This window comes from Rhinoraja longicauda, chromosome 36 (genome assembly GCF_053455715.1).
Source record: "Rhinoraja longicauda isolate Sanriku21f chromosome 36, sRhiLon1.1, whole genome shotgun sequence".
Lineage (NCBI taxonomy): Eukaryota > Metazoa > Chordata > Chondrichthyes > Rajiformes > Arhynchobatidae > Rhinoraja > Rhinoraja longicauda.
Window position 1 is genome coordinate 9,959,088 of NC_135988.1, and position 25,635 is coordinate 9,984,722.

Here is a 25,635-nt window from a genome sequence, read left to right on the forward strand (position 1 = left end):
TCGAGACCCTGCTTCAGACTAGTTAGGAATAAGGGAAACGAGAGAAATTGACGATAATGTCGAGAGATAAAGAACAATGATTGAAAAATATGCAAAAAAGTAACGATGATAAAGGAGAAAGGCCATTGTTAGCTGTTTGTTGGGTGAAAACGAGAAGCTGGTGCGACTTGGGTGGGGGAGGGATCAAGAGAGAGGGAATGCTGGGGTTACTTGAAGTTAGAGAAATCTATATTCATACCACTGGGCTGTAAGTTGCCCAAGTGAAAGATGAGATGCTGTTCCCCCAAAGGTACTGATCTACCAGTGCAAGTTCACAGCCCTTTCATCTAAACGTACTACCCCAGTTCTGAAGTCGCAACTGAAGCTTTGCAGATTGTCCGCAAACCAACGAAATCAGTGAAGAACACATTCATCTCAATTACCGTTATGCACAGTTAATGCAATTAGGATAAATGCAAGGATAAATGGTGATGCTCACTAAAGCTTAGAAGGGGGCCTGAATTTCTACTGTACCTTTTTCAACAGGTCATCACAAAGCGTTTTCCAAAACAATGAAACCCATTTGATTTGGAGTTGCAATTCAAATGTGAGGAATATTGTGTTGTCTATTTTTATGCATTTCATGTGGAGCTCATTGCCGCAGAAGGCTGTGGAGGCCAAGTCAATGGCTATTTTTAAGGTGGAGATCGAGAGAGTCTTGATTAGTAATGGTGTCAGGGGTTATGGGAAGGCAGGCAAATGGGTTTGAGAGGAGAAGGCAGATCAGCCATGATTGAATGGTGGCATTGACATGATGGACTGAATGGCCTTATTCTGCTCTAATAACATGAACATAACAAGCACCCACAAACAGCGATGTGACAATGTTTAGATAATTGTGTAGGGAAATAGTCTACGACCACTCTGTACTCTACGACTATTTTCTTACACAACTTGCCGCTCCACTGCGATTTCTCCTCAAGGTATGTCTACTTTGAAGAAGTTCTCCTCTCTTCGACGAGAGTTTAGCAACACGCTCTCTCGCTGCTCCCCCTCTGTGATCCCTCCTGCCCTCCTACTCTACGACCCATTCCTTCTCTCCAGAGATGCTGCCTGGCCCGCTGAGTTACTCCAGCATTTTGTGATACCATGATTAGAAAATTTGTTTTCGTGGCATTAGTTCAGAGATAAATCTGTCTTCAAAATAGCATTTGTCCTTACCATGCACTTATACAGGCAGATGGTATGATCTATCTTGGTATTTATATCTCATCTAAAATAAGGTGCTTCAGAGAGTGCAGCACTTGCTTTGTTCTTCAGTAAAATGTCCGACTATATTAATGCTGAAATCACTGGCAATCTCCAGCACAGGGTGACAGAATGGCACAGTGGTAGAGTTGCTGCCTCACAGCGCCAGTGACTCAGGTTTGATCCTGACTATGGATGCTGTCTGCACGGAGTTTGTACATTCTCCCTGTGATCTCAGGGGTTTTCTCCGGGTCCTCTGGTTTCCTCCCACACTGCGAAAATCTACAGGGTTTCAAGTCATATCAAGTTTATTTGTGACATACAAGATGTGCAGTGAAATGAAAGTGGCAACGCCTGCGGATTGTGCTAAAACTATAAAACAGAATAGAAACATTTTTTTAACACAAAAAATAAATTAATACAGTAAATTAAATTAGTCCCTGGTGATATTAGGGCGGCACGGTAGCGCAGCGGTAGAGTTGCTGCTTTACAGCGAATGCAGCGCCGGAGACTCAGGTTCGATCCTGACTACGGATGCTGCACTGTAAGGAGTTTGTACGTTCTCCCCGTGACCTGCGTGGGTTTTCTCCGAGATCTTCGGTTTCCTCCCACACTCCAAAGACGTACAGGTATGTAGGTTAATTGGCTGGGTAAATGTAAAAATTGTCCCTAGTGGGTGTAGGATAGTGTTAATGTACGGGGATCACTGGGCGGCACGGACTTGGAGGGCCGAAAAGGCCTGTTTCCGGCTGTATATATATGATATGATATGATATGATATGTGAGTTAACAGTCCTGATGGCCTGTGGGAAGAAACTCCTTCTCATCCTCTCTGTTTTCACAGCGTGACAGCGGAGGCATTTGCCTGACCCTAGCAGCTGGAACAGTCCGTTGCTGGGGTGGTAGGGGTCCCCCATAATGTTGCTGGCTCTGGATCTGCACCTCCTGATGTATAGGTCCTGCAGGGGGGCGAGTGTAGTTCCCATAGTGCGTTCAGCCGAACGCACTACTCTCCGCAGAGCCTTCCTGACCTGGGCAGAGCTGTTCCCAAACCAGATTGTGATGTTCCCAGACAAAATGCTTTCTACAGCCCCAGAGTAGAAGCACTGAAGGATACTCAGAGAGACTCTGAATTTCCTCAACTGTCTGAGGTGGTAAAGGCGCTGCCTTGCCTTACTCACCAGTGCGGCAATGTGTGTTGTCCATGTCAGATCCTCTGTGATGTGGACTCCCAGGTATTTAAAGTTGCTCACCCTATCCACAGTAATCCCATTTATCTCCAGTGGCGTGTACGTCCTCGGATGTTGAGCCCTTCTAAAGTCCACAATCAGCTCCTTAATTTTTGAAGGTCAATTGGCTTTGGTTATCTGTAAAATTGGCCCAGGGGTGTAGAATAGTGTTGGTGTGTGGGGTGATCGCTGGTTGGCGTTGACTTGGTGGGCCAAAGGCCCTGTTTTTGTGCTGTATCTCTAAAGCCTAAAGTAAAGTCACAGGGGTGATATTTCCTCACTGAAGTAATGCAATGCGCTGGGAGGTAATATGTACAACAGAATTCCACAAATAGCTAATAGACAACAGCCCTTTATGGCCAAGCCTTGCTCTAACATTTTTGTTTTTAAATTCAGACTTGAAAGGCACAAGATGTTGCCTAAAACGTGGCGATTCTGGTGTACCGTTTCAATGTAGTCCACTGTCTTACCCTCTACTATCTTACACTCTTATACTTAACATGATCGTGCCTAATGTATAGCAGGATAAAGGTTAAGGGCCTGTCCCACTTAGGCGAGTTTAAGGCGACTGCCGGCGACTAGGCTGTTGCCGACAGTTCACCGGGGTGTCGCGGGCATGATCGTGAGGAGTCTTCAAAGAATCATAGTGGAACGCGGCGCGTCGCTGAGAAATCTTCCGGAAGAAATTTCTAGGTGACAGCTGGCTTGTCGCCAGGTATCGTTGCTTATTGCGGGCGCTGTCGCATGCTGTCCCCAGGTTTGCTAGGTTGTCGCAGATGCATTTAGAAGCACGTAATATTAAAGTAAGTAAAGTCATTTGAAGATACCATAAAATACTTGTGTTTAACCAATTTATTTACCGTCAGGACATTTGACAGGTAGATTGGAGGCGACAGTTTGACGGTCAGGTAAGCGTGGGAATTTTGCGATGTTTATGGCCATCATCGATTACTTTTAAAGTAGGCCCCCAACCCAGATATGCAACCCAGAAACCAGATATGCATCTCCCGTACATTTTCAAAGAATGCCCACACTCTGCACAAAAATCCATTTAACCACGTTTAAAATTAAATTTCTTAATACTGCTATTAGTAAACTGGAAGTCAATCCAGTTTATGCCTTGTTACCGTGAAGCTTGGTTTTCAAGTAACCCGGGCAAGATGTTATATTTCAGAACTCTCAAGTAATTACAGACTTGTCAGTGATTTCAGCGAAAGTTAGGACGCCGGAGAAGCATTGATAAGCGTGGGAATTTTGCGATGTTTCCGAAGATGGTGTAATCTCTCAGCCAGGTGTTAGTTTCACAAAAAAAGTTACTTGTATCGACCTGACTCGGCATTGTCGTGATCATTGTCGTTGGGTAAAAGAAAATTTTGGCGATCTGCTACGACTTTGACAGTCGCCGGCAGTCGCCTAGAAAATCGCCTAAGTGGGACAGGCCCTTTATTTCCTTTATCATTTGTCCATAGGCCGTGGATGGCTCATGTATAGTCTTTCCGCTGACTGGATAGCATGCAACGAAAGCTTTTCACTGTACCTCGGTATACATGACATTGAACTAAACTAAAGATTAGTAAAAATTCCCTATACTTGGGTATATGCGACCATAAAGTACCATTCTAAAGAAAGAATCATCATGTTTCTGATATGAATAGTTGGTTCCAGGAATTTATAAACTGTTGAAAAAGGAAAAAAATTAAGAGGTGTTGGTGTGGCAGAATTATCACGAAAGAGAAGATTAGTTGCAGTGTGGGAACATGGCCCACTCTTTTCTATCCGCTAATCTTTAAGTGTGTACAAATGGATTTGCAGGCTGGGCAGGTGAATTTTCAGGTGATCAGAGTGTAGCAATAAAACGTTGATGAATGAAAGAATTTGTATTCATGTCATCCGTCATTCTTGGCTTATTCCAAAACATTTATCGTCATGGAATTATGTTTAAGTGCTCAGTTTATCGTTGTGTTTTCAAATGCAAGTAGACAGCAACAAAATGATCAAATTTAAAGTCCTGAAAACAAAGTGATGCAATGCGCTGGGAGGTAATATGTACAACAGAATTCCACAAATAGCTAATAGACAACAGCCCTTTATGGCCAAGCCTTGCTCTAACATTTTTGTTTTTAAATTCAGACTTGAAAGGCACAAGATGTTGCCTAAAACGTGGCGATTCTGGTGTACCGTTTCAATGTAGTCCACTGTCTTACCCTCTACTATCTTACACTCTTATAACATGATTGTGCCTAATGTATAGCAGGATAAAGGTTAAGGGCCTGTCGCACTTAGGCTATTTTAAGGCGACTGCCGGCGACTAGGCTGTCGCCGACAGTTCGCCGGGGTGTCGCGGGCATGATCGTGAGGAGTCTTCAAAGAATCATAGTGGATCTCGGCGCGTCGCTGAGAAATTTTCCGGAAGAAATTTCTCGGCGGCAGCTGGCTTGTCGCCAGGTATCGTTGTTTATTGCGGGCGCTGTCGTATGCTGTCCCCAGGTTTGCTAGGTTGTCGCAGATGCGTTTAGAAGCATGTAATATTAAAGTAAGTAAAGTCATTTGAAGATACCATAAAATACTTGTGTTTAACCAATTTATTTACTGTCAGGACATTTGACAGGTAGATTGGAGGCGACAGGTTGACAGTCAGGTAAGCGTGGCAATTTTGCGATGTTTATGGCCATCAGCGATTACTTTTAAAGTAGGCTCCCAACCCAGATATGCAACCCAGAAACCAGATATGCATCTCCCGTACATTTTCAAAGAATGCCCACACTCTGCACAAAAATCCATTTAACCACGTTTAAAATTACATTTCTTAATACTGCTATTAGTAAACTGGAAGTCAATCCAGTTTATGCCTTGTTACCGTGAAGCTTGGTTTTCAAGTAACCCGGGCAAGATGTTATATTTCAGAACTCTCAAGTAATTACAGACTTGTCAGTGATTTCAGCGAAAATCAGGATGCCGGAGAAGCATTGATAAGCGTGGGAATTTTGCGATGTTTCCGAAGACGGTGTAATCTCTTAGCCAGGTGCTAGTTTCACAAAAAAAGTAACTTGTATCGACCTGACTCGGCATTGTCGTGGTCATTGTCGTAGGGTAAAAGAAAATTTTGGCGATCTGCTACGACTTTGACAGTCACCGGCAGTCGCCTAAAAAATCGCCTTAGTGGGACAGGCCCTTTATTTCCTTTATCATGTGTCTGTACGCTGAGGATGGCTCATGTATAGTCTTTCTGCTGACTGGATAGCATGCAACGAAAGCTTTTCACTGTACCTCGGTATACATGACATTGAACTAAACTAAAGATTAGCACAATATACAAAAAAAAATCCCTGTACTTGGGTATATGCGACCCTAAAGTACCATTCTAAAGAAAGAATCATTGTGTTTCTGATATGAATAGTTGGTTCCATGAATTTATAAACTGTTGAAAAAGGAAAAAAATGAAGAGGTGTTGGTGTGGCAGAATTATCATGAAAGAGAAGATTAGTTGCAGTGTGGGAACATGGCCCACTCTTTTCTATCCGCTAATCTTTAAGTGTGTACAAATGGATTTGCAGGCTGGGCAGGTGAATTTTCAGGTGATCAGAGTGTAGCAATAAAACGTTGATGAATGAAAGAATTTGTATTCATGTCATCCGTCGTTCTTGGCTTATTCCAAAACATTTATCGTCATGGAATTATGTTTAAGTGCTCAGTTTATCGTTGTGTTTTCAAATGCAAGTAGACAGCAACAAAATGATCAAATTTAAAGTCCTGAAAACAAAACCCATTTGAGTTGGCGCAGGTTCAGATAGGAATGTTAGATGTGACAATAGGAACTTTTTTTGTCTTTGACCTCGACTTCACCATCTGAGTTTTTACATCATTTGGAAAGACGCACTTGGTTTCATTTCTTGTCTGAAAAATGTTCTCTAAATTACAGTACTTCAGTGCAGAGTACTGTGCTGAAATATTAAAGTGCGTGCATGAACTGCCAAGAATCTGCTGGGTATATCTGCTGGGAATCTGCTGGACATATCAAGCCTGCATTACATGATCCCACAGAAGACTTTACAGACCTTATTTTGAAACATAGAATAGTACAGCACCGAAATAGGCCCTTCAGCCCACATCGTCTGTACCGATCATGATACCAGGTTAAAGTAATCTCCTCTGCCTGCATCTGATCCATCTATATACTAAAACTCTTGTTTGTTTGTTTGTTCCTGAACTACAGCCAAAACGGTACACGATAGCGTGCCAATTTTAGGCCCACCTTACTCACCGTCGTCCCTTTGGTGCTAATGGAAGAAGTCTCATTGAAATCGGTGTTATATTTTTAAAGTTATTCACATTTTAAAGTTTAAATCTCTCCTAGGGAGGGAAGGGGAGGGAGGGAGGGGGGGGGGAGGAGGGAGGATAAAGGGGGTTGAGGGGGATGGAGTGAGGGAAAAGGGGGGGTGGGGGAAGGGGGGGGGGGGTGGAGGAGGGAGGGGGAGGGGGAGGAGGAGAAGAGAGGGTCCTGCACCAATGCAGGAGAGGTTTGGGCCCAACGGGTCCACTTGGTCCAGCATCCATTAATTCACTACAATGGCAATGTGCTTATCTAAAAGCCTCTAAAACGCCACTGTTGTATCAGCTTCCCTTACCACCCCTGGTAGAAATCAATCACCCTCTGTGTGTGAAAACAAAAATTGCTCTACACATCTCCTTTCAACATTTTCCCTCTGATCTTAAACCTATGCTATCTAGTCTTTGACTTTTCCACCACAACAGTTTACAGTTTACTTCATTGTCACGTGCACTGAGGTACAGTGAAAAGCTTCCAACTGTATGCCCTATCTGTACCTCTCATAATTTAATGTGCTTCCATCAGGTCTCCTCACAGTCTCACACTCCAGAGAAAACAACCGGACTTTGTTCAACCACTCCTGAACTAGCTAAGCATTTCTATTTTATAAGCACAACGATACACATATATAAATCGAATTCAGCTCTCTCCCTTGAGTGGCAAGCTATTGAATGAAGTGCTTTATCTAAGGTCTAAACCCATTTTGTGTTGATGTGAGAATGCACTGGAAGGTATGGCTTTGAAATCAACAGCCAACTCTCCAGAGAGGGTTTGAACCAGCTTATCATTAAAGAGGTGCAGAGTTATGATTTCCCTGTCAACCATGAGACGGGGTTCTGATGCACAGATTGAACTGGAGAAAGGAGAAGCTAATGCATAGTCATCTACTAACATGTAATATTACAGAATCAGAATTGCTGTCGGTGTTTAACATGAAAGGGCACACTCTCGTTCCATTATTATTGGAAATAGTCGTAGAGTCTTGCAGCATGGAAATAGGCTCTTCTGCCCAGCTTGCCCATGCCGACCGAGTTGCTCCATCTACACTAGTCCCACTTGCCAGTGTTTTGCCCATATCACTCTAAACATTTCCTATTCATGTGCCTGTCCAAATGTCTTTTAAATATTGTTATTGTATTTACCTCAACTATCTCCTCTGGCAGCTCATTCCATATAGCCACCACCCTCTGTGCAAAAGATCGCCCCCTCAGGTTCCTATTAAATCATTTTTCTCTCATCTTAAACCCAGGTCCTCTGGTTCTTGATCCCCCTACTCTGGATAAAAGACTCTGTGCATCTACTCTATCTATTCCCCTCACAATCTGATACATCTCTATAAGCACCTCCCATCCTTTTGCTCTCCAAGGAATAAAGTACTAGCCTACCCAACCTCTCCCTCGAACTCAGTCCCTCCAGGTTTGTAGGTTAATTGGCTTGGAATAATCGTAAGATTGTCCCCAGTGCGTGTGGGGTACACCTCAAGTCCTGGCAAGATCCTCGTACACCTTCTCTACACTCTTTTCAGCTTAACAGCATATATCATATCATCATATCATATATATACAGCCGGAAACAGGCCTTTTCGGCCCTCCAAGTCCGTGCCACCCAGCGATCCCCGTACATTAACACTATCCTACACCCACTAGGGACAATTTTTTAATTTATTTTTTAACATTTACCAAGCCAATTAACCTACATACCTGTACGTCTTTGGAGTGTGGGAGGAAACCGAAGATCTCGGAGAAAACCCACGCAGGTCACGGGGAGAACGTACAAACTCCTTACAGTGCAGCACCCGTAGTCAGGATCGAACCTGAGTCTCCGGCGCTGCATTCGCTGTAAAGCAGCAACTCTACTGCTGCGCTACCGTGCATAGAAATCCTTTTAGATGTCAACATTTCAGGTCAATTTCTGCATATTTGCAAGTTTCTCTGTCAGTAAAGGTTGATTGATATGAACTGTCTCTTTCCATTCACCACCCTAAACCTCTCCTGATTTGGCCCTTGCTCTGCATTAATATGTGTGCATCTCTCCATAAAATCCTTTGCACTCATCGTAATATGGTCTGTGGAGCCTTCCTTTCCTCCCCCACATGGAAGGTTTCTTACAGCAAAAGTAACAACCATTTGCACAAATAAAGCTTCAATGGCAAAATGATACAAGGAGGTTTACAACAGTATCATCATTTACAATTGCAATCTAATCGAATAAGGAAATATTAACTAATGATGCAATTTTTAAAATCAATCATTCATACCTCATTTAAAAATCATTTTCTATCAATGTATCAACATTTGAGCAATGTATTATCTTCACTGATTTCTACCTGTTCATGTTTTTCTTTAACGCTCTCTCACCCCTTCTCTTCCTCTCCCAAATATGTTCCTCCCTCTAACCCCCCCCCACACCCGGCATTGGACTTTGAACTATTTGCTTTGATTTGCTTGTTACCTCTTCTGAACCTCATTTCTTTCAGTTTTTGCCCCAGGAAAAACAAATCTCTCGACTCTTTTATCATTGCAATTACTGATTCCAAACTATCTGCTTCCTGGCTCAATATTCAGTGCATTTTGGCAGCTACAACTATGCTAAATCACACCTTCTCAAATCTCATTCTGATAGCCTTGTTCCTTTAAAACTATTGCTCTCTCCTACGTAATTCCTCAAACTACAAATCTGACCTCTGATTTTATTTATGTTGTGGTTAAAACATCTTTGGAAGAATGATCAAGCTATTTTCTACCAAACTTACCTGGACGACTACTTGTGATAACAAGTAGACCTCCATTACTAAAATTCTTCATTGCTCAAAGACTGTATAGGATTGAAATAAAGATGATACCAGGTTCTCCTCTTCACCATGGCCTGTCCTACCTCTTTCCCCTATATAAATAAGCACAAGGAGCTAGGATATGTTTTCATACAAGGATCAGAGCCATCCGTTCAGCACACTCCATTACATCTCTCAATGTTATCCCACTTTCTCATCCACTCCCTACAAACTATGGGCAATTTACAGAGGCCGACTAACAGACAAACCCGCATATATTTGGAATATGATAAAAAACTGGAGCACCCGGAGAAAACCCACGTGTTGACAGGGTGAACATGCAAACTGCACACAGATCAGGATCCGACTCCAGGATCGAACGTCACACCATCCGACATCAGGATTGAACCCAGGTCTCTGATGCTATGAAGCAGCAACTGTACAAGTTGCTCCACTGTTCCATCCTCTCTTCCCACAATGCTTAGATCAAACTGCACAAGAGATTTCCTCCTGCCCACGCCTGAAATTGTACACATACATCTATTCCTTAATTACACTGAGCACACAAGACCTGCTTTCTGTTCATGTAATCGCATGTATTGATTAATTTTCTCCTCTTGAATCCATTGTTGGGTGGTATTGATAATGTTTAATTTTCCATTGTCACTGTTGTCCTTGCTTTCCAGCCTGCTGTTACCAGTCCTTCTTCAAACAGGCCACCACCAACTTGCAAGGCATGACTGAAGTGAAGCTCAATTGGACCAGTCATATAAATACCATGGCTAGATGCAGGTCAAAGGCTGGGTGTCCCTTGGTGGACTTGCCCCCAACGTGCTGGAAGGCATTCGAGTCAGGAACCAGCCTGTGTCTCCACTTGCATAGGAAGGAAATGCAGATACTGGTTAACACCGAAGATAGATGCAAAATGCTGGACTAACTCCGCGGGTCAGGCTACATTTCTGGAAAAAAGGAATAAGTGACGATTAGGCTCGAGACCCTTCTTCGGACTGGAGAAGTATCTCGACCTGAAAGATCACCTACTCCTTTTCTCCAGAGATGCTGCCTGACCTGCTGTTACTCTAGCATTCTGGGCCTCCACTTCCCTGGATGACAGTAGCCTCAACAATTCTCAACTTGCTCAATTTCATCCCGGACAAAGCAACTGCTTGACTGGTACTAATCCAACATCAGTGCATGATGCTTGTGGTGTGTACCAACTATGTGTGTACAAAGCGAATGTACAGAAAACTCTGCTTTAAGTGTCGTATAGGTCAGGAGGTCACATTATTGGCAGCAATGCTGAATACAAGATTCAACTGTTCAGACTATTCCAATAGCATCAATGAACCTGTGGCCTCTTCCACCAAGTAGGAAGGACAGCAAGTGCATGGTCACTGGTCACTGGTTCTTTATTATCACATGTGTAGACATACAGTGACATTTCTTTTGCATACAGATCAGTAAAGTATTATCCCTGATTGGACAATCCCTGATTAGTACAAAGCTAATAGAAATGGTCCACTAAGACCACGTGTAAGAGTTGGCAGGTTTTGGCACCGTTCTCAAAGTCCAGTCCGGTCTGTGCGCTCGGTCTGTGGAGCGGCACTCGATCCAGGCGAGCCCCAGGCTGCTGCAGGGCCTCCAGCCATCACCTCCGGCTGGATCATCCAGCGAACCGTCGTCCCTCACCTTGCCCGGCCACCAACCTTTGTGGCCCAGTGGTCCATCCCACAGTCGATCCGCCAGGGTGTGGAGGTTAGACCATGGTTCCCACTCTTACCGGCCCTTGCTCTCATGACCGCCATTGCTGACTCCCTCCATCATTCTCTCCAGCCTTCGGGGGATGAGCAGAGGCTGGCTCGGCTGGCTCCCTCTACAGGCCCCGGCCTTTCACACCCTCTGTCCAGTCGTGCGGCCTTCCGAACAACATCTGAAAGTTGATTTAGTTTAGTTTAGCTTAGAGATACAACGCGGAAACAGGCCCTTTGACCCACCGAGTCCGTGCCGATCAGCAATCCCTGCACACTAACACAATCCTACACACACTAGGGACAATTTACATTTATACCAAGCCAATTAACCTACAAACCTGTACGTCTTTGGAGTGTGGAAGGAAACGGAAGATCTCGGAGAAAACCCACGCAGATCATTGGGAGAATGTACAAACTCCATACAAACAGCATCCTTAGTCAGGATCGAACCCGGTTCTCTGGCGCTGTAAGGCCGCAACTCTACCGCTGTGCTACCATCCCGACCTTTGTACATGATATTATGAGTCTCTAAAATTTGTGACTTTGAGACAATATAATAGCCTTGGAAGCAATGCTTCATGATCATACAATGCAAAGACCTTTATTGACTCGGGTAAAATAATAGATAAGAATATTTGAAAGAGAGATGATGAAATATTGAACATTCTTCCATTGTTCTCCTTGGAGCAGAAAAGGCATAACAGAAATTTAAAAGATTTGTTCAATATTCCAGAAAATGCATTGATAAAGTAAGTGAGCAGAAAATATTTTTGTTTGTGAGTCCATGAATAACCAAAGAATACAAATGTGTGGTAATTGGCAAAAGAAGCTACGGGGAGAGGAGGAGAATCTTTCTTGTTATGATCTGAGGCGCATTGCTTGAAAGGGAAGCAGAATCTGTGGTTGTTTTCAAAGGAACGTTGGATATAGACATGAAAAGAGCAAATTGCAAAATCTTGGGAAAATAGTGGAGGTAGACTAATTGGAATTAGGAATGGTGACCTACATAATTTCGTTCTGTGACTCTCCAGAAAATCAGCACTGAGTTCAGGTGTACTGATAATAGCGAGGCTAGGATTACACCAGCCACACAGTGTATTTATCATCCATCCGACGTCTGGTCATACGTGTGGTAAAATTGCAAAAGTAGGGTTTGAAATTCTGCAGGAAGTTAACAAAAGTTGCAGCCCAATAATCAAGTCTTGGAAATGGGATACATTATAGTAGCATGACATCTGAAAATAAATGTACAATTTCTGTAAAGCGTCTTTGAGTATATGAAAAGCGCTATATAAATAAAATGCATTATTATTATTATTATTAATTTCAAATGAGATAATGTTTTGCAAAGTGATGGACCTCCTCTCCTACTCTGCAAGGATTTGGTGAGTGTTTTTGGCAGGTTATGTGTCAAATCATAAATCACTGGGTCGCAGGTTTTGTGTTGAACAAGCAGATCCTTGAAAGTGGCGTCACTGGTAGATAGGGTGGTCAAAAAGGCTTTTGGCACATTGGCCTTCAGCAGTCAGAGTACTGAGTATAGACATTGGGTGCATAGGGACAGGTTGAGTTGGCTACGACTTTATTTCTTGGAGTGCAGGAGGATGAGGGATGATCTTATAGAGGTGTACAAAATCAAGAGGGGACTAGATCGGGTAAATCCACAATCTTTTTCCCAGAGCAGGGGAATCGAGAACCAGAGACCATAGGTTTATGGTGGGAGGGGCAAGATTTAATAGGAACCTGCGGGGTAACTTTTTCACACAAGGGAACGAGCTGCGGAGGAGGTAGTTGAAGCAAATACTATCATAACATTTAAGAGACATTTTGACAGGTACATGGATAGGGTAGGTTTAGAGGGGTCTGGGCCAAAAGCAGGAAGGTGGGACTCATGCAGATGGGGCATGTTGGGTCGGCATGAGAAAGTTGGACCGAAGGGCCTGTTTCCATGCTGTAAGACTCGATAACTCGCTATCACAGCTCGAGCCGATCGATGGTATCATCTATAGGATGCTATAGGAGCAAGGAAACATCAAAAGAAAATATAGGACAGAAGAACTCAGCAGGTCAAACAAAGGCTGTCAACCGACATTTTGGATCGAGAGTAGACATACATTGCTGGAGTAATTCAGCGGGTCATGCAGCATCTCGGGAGAGAAGGAATGGTTGACGTTTTGGGTCAAGACCCTGCATCATCTAAACAACATCAACCACCATAATTGTAATTTGGCAACCTTTCTTGTTGATGTTGGAGAAGAATAAGGAGTGTCTGAAGAAGGGTCTCGAACCGAAACGTCACCCATTCCTTCTCTCCAGGGATGCTGCCTGTCCCACTGAGTTACTTCAGCATTCTGTGTCTATCTTCGGAGAAGGATAAGGTCATTGAGAATACCCTCTACCTTCAGGTAGGCTGCTGGCACTCAGTGTGCGAGATGAGTGGACCTGCAAAGTATTGGATCCCATGCAAAAGTAATCTGGCAAGAGGTGACAGCTTGAGGAGATGATTAACATGGACCCGAGAGATAAACAGTAGTTTGTATTCTGTGGTTAGATAATCAAATACTGTTTGCCAATCATATCATAGAAAGGATAAAGCAATGATGAATCTCTATGATTCACAAGCCTAAAACTATAAATTATTGCCGTCTCTTAAAATTGTTGCACCAACAGTCTTTCTTCCATTTGTTGCATGTTTGTGGAGCAAAATGGGTAGAGGGGGGGTTGAATGGGGTGTAATTTACAGCTGCTGAGGAGTGGAGTGATGTGACGGTCAGGAAATCATAAGTTCACGAGTTGTAGGAGCAGAATTAGGCCATTTGGCCCATCAAGTCTACTCTGCCATTCAATCATGGCTGATCTATCGTTCCCTCTCAACCCCATCCTCCTGCCTTCTCCCCATTACCCCTGGCACCCTTTAATTTTAGTTTATCTCTATACAGCGCGGAAACAGTCATCAGGCCCACCGAGTTCGCCCTGACCAATGATCACCGCACACTAACGTTATCCTACACACACTCGGGACAATTTCTTACATTCATACCAAGCCAATTAACCTACTAACCTGTACGTCTTTGGAGTGTTGGAGGAAACCGAGGATCTTTGAGAAAACCCACGTAGTCACGGCGAGAAAGTACAAACTCAGTAGAGACAGTGCCCATCGTCAGGATGGAACCCGGGTCTCTGGCGCTGTAAGTGCTGCAAGGCAGCAACTCCACCACTGCGCCACCGTGCTGCCCTTACTAATCAAGAATCTATCAACCTTCACCTTACAAGTATCCATTGACATGGCCTCCACAGTCTTCTGCGGCGATGAATTCCACAGATTCACCACCCTCTGACTAAAGAAATTCCTCCTCATCTCCTCTCAGGGTCGGAGGTGTTAAGTTGCGATGTGGGGATGGAAGGTTGTGGGCATTTTGTCCAAACCCGGGCACATATAAACAACAGCACTGTAGCTTCTCCTAGCAAACAGAACTTTGGCCCCACTTGGAAATGCCAAGTGACCATTCCTTAATCTTTACCTGATCTAAATCGTGGGAAACCTATCCGACAAGACGATGTCGTAGCGGTAAAGCTACTGCCTTATCGCACCAGAGACCCGGATTCAATCCTGACTAGGGGTGCTTGTCTGTACGGAGTTTGTACATTCTCCCCATGACCTCCGTGGGATTTCTCCAAGATCGTTGGTTTCCTCCCACACTCCAAACACGTACAGGTTTGCAGGTTAATTGGCTTGGTATACATGTAAATTGTCCCTCGTGTGTGAAGAATTGTCTTAGTGTGCGGGGATCATTAGTCGGTGCAGACTCAGTGGGCCGAAGGACCTGTTTTTGCGCGGTATCTCTAAACTTAGCTAAACTAAACTAAACTAAACACTGGGAGAGCACCATCTCCAGAAGCAATGATTCAGGAAGGCAACTCTCTGGCAACACAGATGGGCAACAGATGCAGGTCTAGGGGAGATCCCTATGCAATCAATTTATAATTTAAAATAAAGCAAGCTAAATATTATTATTTGTTTAATTTCCATTCAGTTTTCCCTCCCCTTACCTCTTTTTTTGCCGGCATTAATGTTCTGAGATTTCCACACTTCCTATCAGTCCTTCTTTCAGATGTTGATAGGTCTTTTCTGGAAATATATCATGACTTAATTATTTTATTCCTCCAAATTGACTTTTTTCTTTATTAAACCTACAAATTACCATTGCTATTCCTCACATAATGAGGCAATAAACAGTTTTATAATGTCAGGAATATAGAGAAAGTAAGAATCAATTAAAAATGGATCCTCACAGTGTTATATATTTGGATTTTCTAATGGGCAATGTGCAGTCGCTGTTGAAATGTGGCATAAGAAAATAACTGCAGATGCTGGTACAAATCGAAGGTATTTATTCACAAAATGCTGGAGTAACTCAGCAGGTCAGGCAGCATCTCAGGAGAGAAGGAATGGGCGACGTTTCGGGTCGAGATCCTTCTTCAGACTGAAGGGTCTCGACCTGAAACGACCCGAAACGTCGCCTATTCCTTCTCTCCTGAGATGCTGCCTGACCTGCTGAGTTACTCCAGCATTTTGTGATTGAAATGTGGTAATCATTTGGTGCACAGCAAGCTTAAAACTACTGTATGCTCTTAAAGATAGACACAGCAGGTCAGGCAGCATCTCTGGACAAACAGGATGGGTGACGTTTCAGGTCGGGACCCTTCTTCAGACTGAAAATAGGGGGTGGGGGAGGTGAAGAACTGTAGGTGAGAAAAGATCAGGACTGATCAGGGCCAGTCACAAATGACCTCTGGCAGGTTTGAAAACCAAGGATGAGTCCCAAGGTAGCCTGGCTTTAAAGCTAGAGTCAAGACAGGTTTGATTATAAATCAGGTTGATAATAAAACTTGCACAGTAGTGGTCTAAAAAGAATTAAAATTCTACGTCTTGAGCACAGACACGAAGCAATTAGACAAAAGCGAATTAAAAAAAATCAAAAGCATTGCCAGCTTTTGGCCCTCGAGCATTTCTCATCATTCAGAGAGGTTGTAGGGTGATCTGTGGCTGAACTGCACTTATCTGCTCATCTTCCCATCCATTAGCAGCTTTAGTTGACAAAGATCTATTGTTCAAATGTAAACTGAATAATGAACCGACCTGCAACTCATGTTTGCACAAGAGAGTTCCACACAGCTACGCCCTTCAGCATGTGGGTTTCCTGACTTCACTCCTCAAAAGTCCTGCTTTTCCTTCCGGCTCCGATTCCTGGACCTAAATATCTCAGCCAGAAGAGCTAATTTGTATCTTTCAGATGCCCTTAATATCTTGAAAACTTTGATCAAATCATCCCCCTTAAAATTGCAATGCGAAGTGAGTGCATGGTAAATTAACCCTGGACTCCAAGACTGATACGGGTAAATCTACATTGCACTCATGAGATCAGCTAATTATCCATCGCCCTTTCTCCCGTAAAAATTCAAAGGCAGAATGCTTGGAGTTTTGATCTCCTGGGATGAATCTCATCGCCAATGGCGTACGAGTTAGTGGAGCCAAACAAAAATGTCTCTGTGCGCTGTTTTTGAATGCACTTGGTAACTTGTAGGAATTGTATGCAAGTGGATTAACCCAGCACACAACCAAAGGAAATTAAACTGCTCACTCATTTCCCCTGTATTCCCTTCCCCTTGGGGAGTTCTTTTTGAAGTTGAATGCTTTACAGTGCAATGATTAATTAAACTTTCTTGGTGAAATTGTAATGAGATTTTGCCTGCAAACTTGTCACAAATCATAACCTTTAAGGAACTGGAAGTTCACAAGAACTTCCCCTGCTTGACTGATTCAAAAGTATTTAAATGTGAGAGGATGAGTACAAAGGATCTCTCTTCTGGAAACAAATGCAAATGACTTTATTGTTGACAGTTATTAAATCAAATAAATCCCTTCTTAAAAACTTGTGATGTATATCTTTACGGAGGTGACTTTCGATTAAAACGGCTCTAATCTCTAAGTGAGTTGCCTACCTCGTTGCACAGAGCCACATCGAGGATGATGTGGCCTCCTTTGTGTAATTTCAATACGACCTCTCTCATCTTATTTTTCTTTAGTTTCTCTCCATTTCTTTGCATCCCTTCTCCTTATCGCTCTGTCTCTCCCCCTCAACCCCCTTCACTTCCCATCTCTTTCCATAACCACCTAATTTTTCTGAAGAAGAGTCTAATCCCGAAACAATAGACAATAGACAATAGGTGCAGGAGGAGGCCATTCGGCCCTTCGAGCCAGCACCGCCATTCAATGTGATCATGGCTGATCATTCTCAATCAGTACCCCATTCCTGCCTTCTCCCCATACCCCCTGACTCTGCTATCCTTAAGAGCTCTATCCAGCTCTCTCTTGAATGCATTCAGAGAATTGGCCTCCACTGCCTTCTGAGGCAGAGAATTCCACAGATTCACAACTCTCTGACTGAAAAAGTATTTCCTCATCTCAGTTCTCAGAAACATCACCTATCCATGTTCAGTGGGGATAGTTTGGAAGTTCATAAGCTATAGGAGCAGAATTAGGCCTTTCGACCTTTCGTCTACTCCGCCATTCAATCTTTTCACTGTACCTCGGTGAAAAAGCTCTTCACTGTACCTCCGTACACACTAAACTAAACTGAAACTCAAACATGGTCCATCTATCTTTCCTTCTCAACCCCATTCTCCTGTCTTCTCCCCATAACCCCTGGAACCTGTAGAAATCCAGAATCTGTCAATCTCTGCCTTAAAAATATCATTGACCTGGCCTCCACAGCCTGCTGCGGCAATGAATTCTACAGATTCACCACCCTCTGACTAAAGATGCTGCCTGATCTGCTGAGTTACTCCAGCACTTTGTGTTCTTTCGTTTGATAACCAGCATTTGCAGTTCTTTGCTTCTACAGTTCTCAATTTTCTTTTCTGTTTTCCAACAGCAGCAGGGCTGTGGAGAAAAGTGGGTGAAAATCTTACTGCCATCTCATACCTTTGTAATCCTCGGTAGACACAAAATGCTGGAGTAACTCAGCGGGTCAGGCAGCATCTCTGGAGAGAAGGAATGGGTGACGTTTCGGGTCTCGACCCGAAACTTTAACTTCGATTTAAACCATCATCTGCAGTTTTCTTTCCTGCACCTTTCTAATCCATTACTGGCCTGGGTTTTCCCTTGTCCCTTTCAAAAACAAGAATTGGATTCTTTCTGAAGAATGTTTGCACTTGTTGAAGGAAGAAGATTTTAAATAAGTAGTTGTTAGAAATCCTCTAAAAAAACTCAAAAGAAAATATGTGGGTAGGTAATCTAATGTTTGAGTTGTGCAGAAATTCATCATAGCGCCGGAGACTCAGGTTCGATCCTGACTACGGGTGCTGTACTGTAAGGAGTTTGTACGTTCTCCCCGTGACCTGCGTGGGTTTTCTCCGAGATCTTCGGTTTCCTCCCACATTCCAAAGACGTACAGGTATATAGGTTAATTGACTGGGTAAATGTAAAAAATTGTCCCTAGTGTGTGTAGGATAGTGTTAATGTGCGGGGATCGCTGGGCGGTGCGGACTTGGTGGGCCGAAAAGGCCTGTTTCCACGCTGTATCTGAAATATGAAATATGAAAAAAAATATACAAGCATAGTGAAAGGATAGTTGTTGACTACAAAACACCCTAATGTGACATTGAAAGTTTTCACTGCATCAACAAAAGCTGTAAGCAATAGCATTGAATTCCCATTTCATGCCATTATGCTATGCCATTATTTTAATTTCAGCCGGCATGTACCGTATTTTCAAAGCAGTGTAAGAAAATAACTGCAGATGCTGGTACAAATCGAAGGTATTTATTTCACAAAATGCTGGAGTAACTCAGCAGGTCAGGCAGCATCTCAGGAGAAGGAATGGGTGACGTTTCGGGTCGAGACCCTTCTTCAGACTGATGTCAGGGGGGCGGGACAAAGGAAGGATATAGGTGGAGACAGGAAGATAGAGGGAGAACTGAGAAGCGGGAGGGGAAGAGAGGGACAGAGGAACTATCTAAAGTTGGAGGTCAATGTTCATACCGCTGGGCTGGGCTGCAAGCTGTCCAAGCGAAATATGAGGTGCTGTTCCTCCAATTTCCGGTGGGCCTCACTATGGCACTGGAGGAGGCCCATGACAGAAAGGTCAGACTGGGAGTGGGAGGGGGAATTGAAGTGCTCATCCACCGGGAGATCAGGTTGGTTAAGGCGGACTGAGCGAAGGTGTTGAGCGAAACGATCGCCGAGCCTGCGTTTGGTTTCGCCGATGTAAAGAAGTTGAAATCTTCAAAGCAGTTGCTTGTAATGACCCTGTGTTGCCAGATAGGGGCAGTGCAAACCAAGGATGGTCCACAGAACATGCAGATTCATCCCAGATACAGGATTAAGGCTAGTTTCCAATTTTAGTGCACGATCGATGCGAGTAAAAATATGAGGTAGTAATGCAAACCGACCGACATGATACCTGAAGGAGAATAGGGAGAAATCATTTGACATTATGGGAATAATTTTTATTTAAATTGCCTTGCGACAACTGACATGAAGAAATCGGATGCTTTTTTTTTAAACAACTACTCTGGCTTAATTTTCATTATAGTAAAGATCAGTCAACTTCATCGATTGCGTCTTTTTCTTGCGAATGGACAAGGTTAAAATTGCCCTCAACAGTGAATCTAGTCTCAGCAGACTCCAATTTATTTTTGAAATTAGTAGCCTAAATTAAATATGTATGAAAGAGGAATAAATGCAACTTAATATAACTTCCACGTCTCTTGTACGACACAAGGCACTTCAATTAATTAAAACAAAACATCGCTGGAGTAACTCAGCGGGTCAGGCAGCATCTTTGGAGGACATGAACAGGTGACGTTTCAGGTCAGGACCATTCTTCAGACTCGAATTAATTAGTTGTGATGTGTAGTTAACCTTCTATTTAGGCAAACACAGCATTCATTGGCACACAGTGAGATCTTATAAAGATCAGTGCAGCAAAAGATCAGATGTAGAAACAGAAAACTCCAGATGCTGGTTTATACCAAAGAAAGACACAAAGCACTGGAGTACTTCAGCAGGTCAGGCAGCATCTCTGGAGGAAAAGAATAGGTGACGTTTCGGGTCGGGACCCTTCTGCAGTCTGAAGAAGGGCCCTGACCCCAAACGTAACCCATCCTTTTTCTCCAGAGATACAGTGTGACCCGTTGAGTTACTCCAGCACTTTGTGTCTATCTGAGGCAAAATATCACTTCTGCTGTGATTGGATTGTGTTCGGGATGAATCTCAGGTATCTTTTATAGTCTTTTTAAGAGTGTGTCAGGATTTAACACCCCATTTGCGAATACTGTACTCCCTCATCTTTATCAATGAATGTATGCATAAATGACCTATACATTTCAGTATTCGATCCCTTTGCTTAATAATAGAGACAGAAAGTTATAGAGCTCTACAGAATGGAAATAGTACCTTCAGCCCAGCTTGTCCATTCTGACCATCTTGGCATTCTGGCCTAATCGCATTTGCCTGAATTTGCCCCATATTCCTTTAAAATTTAAAATTTAAGTCCTTCCGATCTGTACCCTACCGAGCTGGACAGATTCTTGATTAGTACGGGTGTCAGGGGTTACGGGGACAAGGCTGGAGAATGGAGTTAAGAGGGAGAGATAGATCAGCTATGATTGGCGCAGTAGACTTGATGGGCCGAATGGCCTAATTCTGCACCTTTCACTTATGACCTTATGATCCATAGACCTGTTCAAATGTCTTTTGAAAGTAGTGATTATATCTTCTGGTTCCTCTGGGAGCTTGTTCTAGTTATGGACTACCCTCTGAGAGAAACATTTGCCCCTGGGGTACCTCTTAAGTTTTGTATTTTGTATTTAGCATTCTGTAGCAAAGGCAACAATAGCACAAAATAACTCTTTGGTAATGGCTGAAGGCCTACAGCTTGCCTGGAACGGGCACCATTGACAATACCTAGAGCATGGACTGGACTTTGAAAATGGCACCAAAACATGGTCTTGCCTCTTGCATGCGGGATCAATAGACTACTCTGTACAATTTGCGAGTCGGGGATGTGCTTGGGTGTGGCAATGGCCTACTGGATGGTTTGTAAGAAAATAGTTTCTCTGTGCGTTTACACTTGTGACAATAAAATCACCATTGGACCAAAAGGGAGAGACCTCTCCAGGGCATTGATCTGCAAATGGACTAATTTTGCCAGCTGCAGATACTAAACAGCTTGACAATAAATTATTTCAGCTGCAAGTTACTGTGTGGTGGAGGCACATTGCTGCCCAATCCATCTTCATAGTGCTGTGCATCAGGAAGGCTGGATGTCTTATCAAAGATGCCCGTCACACCGGCCATTTGTCTTTTCTCTCTTCTGCCTTCCAGGAGAATATACAGGAGCTTGAAAGACTTGAGAACAGCTTCTTATCTTTGGCTATCAAACGTTTCATCGAAGGTCCCGACCTGGAATGTCACCTACCCATTTTCTCCAGAGATGCTGTCTGTCCCGCTGAGTTACTCCAGCACTTTGTGCCCATCCTGAACCAAATCACCTCTTTCACACCCCTTCACAGAGTTATGCCATATACTCTTATCCTTAACTCTAGCTCATTGAGTCATTCCATCAATGCACTTTAGTATTATTTTTACATTGCTTCAGACTGCAGTACAGTCTTTGCCCCACTCTGCTCTATGCCATTTGTCATTGTCTTCGTTACTATATCGTGCGGCACGGTGGCGCAGCGGTAGAGTTGCTGCCTTACAGCGAATGCAGCGCCGGAGACTCAGGTTCGATCCTGACTACGGGTGCCGTCTGTACGGAGTTTGTACGTTCTCCCCGTGACCTGCGTGGGTTTTCTCCGAGTTCTTCGGTTTCCTCCCACACTCCAAAGACGTACAGGTATGTAGGTTAATTGGCTGGGCAAATGTAAAAATTGTCCCTAGTGGGTGTAGGATAGTGTTAGTGTGCGGGGATCGCTGGGCGGTGCGGACCCGGTGGGCTGAAGGGCCTGTTTCTGCGCTGTATCTCTAAATCTAAAAAAATCTAAAAAATCTAAAATCTATCATTACCATGTGTGCTGTTTGCTCTGTGAGCTTCAAGAGTCAAAGGGTGTTTCATTGTAATTTGCCCCACGAAGGTCTAATCAAAGTCTTTCTTGCAGCAGAAGCACAACAGGTATGTAAAACACAGTACTCAATAGAAAACACAACAAGCAAACAAAAAGAAGTTCAATAAATAAATAACCCACTATAGTGCAAAAACAAAACAAAGCCCAAAGTCCCTAGTCTGGTGCAAGCTCGGTGGTTCAGAGTTTAGTTGGAGTTTGTAGTGTTCAATAGCCTTATCGTTGTTGGAAACAAACTGTTCTTGAACCTGTAGGCCACAGTTTTCAGACTCCTACATCTTCTCCCTGAGGGTGAGAGTGCAATGAGAGCCTGGCCAAGGCTCTTGATGGTGTGGGTCCTTGATGATGCTCGCTGCCTTTTTCAAAACAGTGCCTCTTGTAGAGATCACTTCGATGGTCGGGAGGTCGGTACCCATGATCGTTCTTGGGCATTCAAGTTGCCGAACCAGGCCGCGATGCAACCAGTCAACAATGTTCTATCCTGCACACCTGTAGAAGCTCAAGAGAGTATTCATCAAAATAGTAAATCTCCTCAATCTAAGGAAGTAGAGGTTTCAATGTACTTTCTTTATGTTTGTTTGGTCCAGGACAGATCTTAAACATAGTTAGAAACATAGCAAATAGGTGCAGGAGGAGGCCATTTGGCCCTTCGAGCCAGCACCGCCATTGATAGTGATCGTGGCTGATCATCCACAATCAGTAACCTGTTCCTGCCTTCTCCCCATATCCCTTGATTCCACTAGCCCCTAGAGCTCTATCTAACTCTCTTTTAAATTCATCTATTCAGAGATATCATGCCCAGGAACTTGAATTTGTTGACTCTCTCCACAAATGTTAATGAAGACAGGTTTGTAAATCCTCGGCCTCCCTCTTCAACTCTTCCAAGTCAACAATCATTTCCTTGGTTTTATTGACTTCACGCAGACAATGAATTTCATTGCAGCTGGGTGTGTATGTCAATGAAATGATCTGATATGATCTGATCCTTGGGAAAGTGATAGTGGATAAATGAAAGAATTTGCATTTATACAGCACTTTTTTGCAGTCTCAGTATGTCCTCAAGTTCTTCGTAATCAATATTTCTTGTTCGTATCAATAAGGGTGATCATGAAAATGTTGTAAAAATTGATCTGGTTCACTGTTGCCTTTCATTGAAGAAGCTCGGTCATCCTTGCTTGCATGTACAGTAACACAGGTCGTTGACTCTTAACTACCTCCTGGGCAATCCTAATAAGGCGCAACTTGGCGAGACAATAGGGATGGGCAATAACTGATGGCCTTGTCAGACAAAGCCGCATTCCACTATTACTTCTCTAAGCGCCCAACAGAGGATGTACTTCCTGCGGTAGCTGAGAAAACACAATCTGCCACAGGCAATGATGCTCCAGTTTTATACTGCCATCATAGAGGCTCTCCTCACCTTCTCCATCATGGCCTGGTTTGGCTCAGCCACCAAGCATGACATCCGGAGGCTGCAGCGCATCATTCGATCAGCCGAGAAGGTTATTGGCTGAAACCTTCCTCCCTTCGATGAACTGTACACTGCAAGGGCCAGGATGTGAGTGGGTAAGATTATCTCTGACCCCTCTCACCCTGCCCACAAACTCTTTGAAGCACTTCTCTCTGGAAGGCAACTCCAGACTGTCAAAGCCGCCACAGACAGACATAGAAACAGCTTCCTTCAACGTGCAGTAGCTCTACTCAACAGCCAAAAGTCTGTAGCCTCCTTGTGCTCTGGTATTTTATTTCATCCTTCACATGTTTAAATGATAATGTTTTATTTTTAATTGTCTACTGTATATCGTGTTGCTACTTGCGAGCAAAGCACCAAGGCAAATTCCTTGTATGTATACATACTTGGTTAATAACATTTATTCAATTCAAATTTATTCAAGTCTCATGGTGGAGTCGAGGTTCATAAGTTCTAGGAGCAGAATTAGGCCATTCGGCCCATTGAATCTACTCCGCCATTCAATCGTGGCTGATCTATCTTTCCCTCTCAACCATTTCCTGCCTTTGCTCCATAACCCCTGACACCCTGACTAATCGAGGTCATGGTCTTGAGTTAGCCTTCTAGCCTCTTGAATGCCGAGTGAATAAACCACAATGTCATCATACCAATGTAAACGATTATAATGTTCCTAAATTTGGAAAATTGATTACAATGTGCATGTGATTCCAGATCACATTTATCTACTGCAGAGATGGATGAACTTTTTCCTTTATGCTCCCTTTGCCTGGACCAAATCAAGTCAAGTCAAGTCTTTGCCATCTGTACAACTACAGGTACAATGAAAATCTTGCATGAAACAGCATCACAGGCTCATAGCTCAGACAACACGCAAAGGCATAAATTATACGTAAATTCCACACAGATTCTACAAGATAATGAAAAGAAAAAGACAAGGCAAAATATTAGTGCAAAGCACAATTAGAGAACACAATTAGAGGTCAGTCTGATGAAGTGTCTCGACACGAAACGTCACCCATTCCTTCTCTCCAGAGATGTTGCCTGCCTGCTGAGTTACTCCAGAATTTTGTGTCTATCTTTGGTTTAAACCAGCATCTGCAGTTCCTTCATACACAATTAGAGAACAAGTTCGTAGTAGTGCTTTGTAGTGCCCTGTTGTTGTGGTAAGATTAAGGCTGTGCAGGTCATGAACCTGAATATTGTAGGAAAGTAATTGTTTCTGAACCTGGTGGTGTGGGTCTTCTGGGTCCTATACCTCCTGCCCAATAAAATAATTATGTTTACAAATATATTTTATCCTTGAATATTTACTGACATCAATTTACTCAAGGTAGATCTATTTTTGTTTTGGAATCCAGTGTGTACCATCAACTACTGTGCAAAAATGCAGGAATTTGTGAATGGAGGTAAGCATTTTCTCAACTGAAGCCACTGTAAGAATGTTAAATGCCTTCCCACGGAGCTGATTTTGATTTTAAATATATTATTGGAAAGGGAAGTATGTTATAAATTTTCTTCGGCATGCAAGGACAATAATACTGAGTTGTTATTGGGGAAATTGAATAAGTTGTGGAGTGTTGTACTAGAATTTGTTGTTGGACTGAGACCTTGTTCACTCCCAGAGATGAATGTCAAAGAACCTGCCATGGATCTTAAAGCAGAGCGAGAGTTTTTACAGTTGCAGTGTTGTCAGAAAAAAAAGCTTATCATTTTTTTTTTCTTCTTGGCAA

The 25,635-nt window shown here is 43.3% G+C and overlaps 1 long non-coding RNA gene across 1 annotated transcript in view; it reads left to right on the forward strand.

Moving 5' to 3' along the window:
• Positions 1-10,701, forward strand: part of LOC144610438 (uncharacterized) — a 50,757-nt gene extending 40,056 nt beyond the window's left edge. The window contains exon 3 of the long non-coding RNA XR_013549420.1: positions 10,240-10,701. This is a non-coding gene — a long non-coding RNA (uncharacterized LOC144610438). The remainder of the gene's footprint in view (positions 1-10,239) is intronic.
• Positions 10,702-25,635: the final 14,934 nt, after the last annotated feature.